General features: G+C 47.5%; 1 protein-coding gene across 11 annotated transcripts in view; it reads left to right on the top strand.

Annotated features, from left to right (window-relative positions):
- LRBA (LPS responsive beige-like anchor protein) overlaps window positions 1–1,928 on the top strand; it is a 760,533-nt gene that overhangs the window by 489,956 nt on the left and 268,649 nt on the right. The window lies entirely within an intron of this gene.

Genomic DNA, 1,928 nt, shown 5'->3' with positions numbered 1-1,928 from the left:
CGCGGGTTCTCCCGTGTCAAGCGCGGGTTATGGGCAAACCCCGGCTCCAAACGGAGCCCATGCGTGGGGATCGGTGGAGATCCGGCCGCGGATCGCAGCACCTTTCCTTTTCCTGGGGCTCGGCGGCCATCCCCCCCGCCTCCCCTCCCGTTCACCCCCCCGAGCTGCGGGGCACAGGGAGCCCCTTCCCATTCCGCTCGGCTTGCGGGACCCCGGCTCTCCGCAGCCCTCCGCTGCCCCTGATCCCGCAGCTGCCAAAGCCACCAGGTGGTCCCGGGCTGGAGGAGAGAGACGCGCTTAAAGGTTAGAGGCAGGAGTAGCCCAGGATCCCTCCAGCCGCAGCCCCAGCCGCGCTGAGAAGGTGCCTGATGCTAAAAGCCTCCTTGGGCTCCTGCGATTTCCTAGTGTCCCTGTCCTGGGCTCCAAAATGCGGCGACTAATAAATCACTTAAACAAAAGCCGGCTGGAATTTATTGCCCGCGCGCTAATTAGAAACATCATTTGAGCCATAAACTTAAACACTTCCAGCAAATAATGCCCGTGCAAGCCCTTCCTTCCCTGCCGGGGCCGGGCGGCTGCGGCCGCCTCGCCTTAAGAGCTGCTTCCATCTGCGGCGGAATTTGCTCTTCCTGGCGATGAATAATTGAAGGAGGGTGGGGGGAAACAGTATCCGAGGAGCCTGTAATTGAAGAGCCCTTGTCACCTCGGCTTTTATGTATGTTAGTATAGAAGTCCATCAGCAGCTCCTTGATGGGGGTATAAAGCGAAGTGGCAGCCCCTTCAGGAGCAGGAGATACTGTATTCTATTAAAAGGACGGAGCGTGTGCGCCTGGGAGAGAGAGAAACTCTCAGGGCTAAAAGCCACTTGAAGTCTTCAGACCGATTGATCTGTATTCTCTCGTTATAATCCGTCTCATCATACTTGAGTTAATGAGGCAGGGGAGGGGGGTGATCTGATGGTCCTTGACAAATTCATTAGGGAGGCTGCGGGACATTTTATTTGACTGTTAAACATCGTGTTTGTTTGGTTTAGGCAGTGCCAACATCAGCATGTCGCTGCCTGGAGCAATAGTGTTTTTTGCTAGCAAGAGCTTCTGTAAAAAGATAGTGGGAAAGGAGGCTGTGTGTGGAGGTTGTTTGCTCTTTTCTTAGCTGCCCTGCCCCCCCCCCCCCCTTCCCCTGCCTGCCATATCCAACCCTTGCTGGCATCATTTTTGATGGGGAAAGGGGACCTTTCATTTTAACACTATTTTCTCTTTTCTTTTTTTTATAAGGGTGACAATCCAGCAGAAAACAAACACTAAAAAAATCTGTAGGCTTAAATGGATTTGGCTAATAGTGTAATAGGATGAGCATTATTTACAACTCCTAAATTGATGTTTAAAAAAAGGAAAGAAAATGGAAAGATCACAGTGGAGAGGAGGAAGCCAAATGCAAAACTGTCAGCCATGCAACTTTTTATTGGGTTATGATTTACTGAGCTAGTTCTCACAGAGCTAGCCAACTTATTAAAATAGCAGATTTTACATATTTCAAAAGGATTTCTATTTTTATTTCAAAAGGATTTCTATTTCTAAACAATTTATTGGAAAGTTTACGTAACACAAAATGTATGTAACATTTAATTTTAAGAGAAGAGATTGACTTGCAACAATGAAAGTCTTTCTGGTGTTTTTCTTTTAAATATTGGATGCTGAAACAGGTGCTCTGAAGAGGGAGTGTGCATGCACAGGGTATTTTTTGCTGGTAACATGTGAAATATATTTACGTGCGTACACACAGAGAATTCTTCCCGTAACAGAACAATTTGGCATGTTAGTAGGTAACAGAATGGTAATATGCTTTATTTTTTCTAGGTACTGGTACTGGGTTTCCTTTCCATCCTTTTGTTTAAAAATATAACTGGAGGGGGAAAATAATGAATTGTG

This window comes from Gavialis gangeticus, unplaced genomic scaffold, assembly GCF_001723915.1.
Source record: "Gavialis gangeticus isolate Ggan-Ray unplaced genomic scaffold, GavGan_comp1, whole genome shotgun sequence".
Lineage (NCBI taxonomy): Eukaryota > Metazoa > Chordata > Crocodylia > Gavialidae > Gavialis > Gavialis gangeticus.
This window is presented reverse-complemented; position numbering and strand designations above follow the sequence as displayed.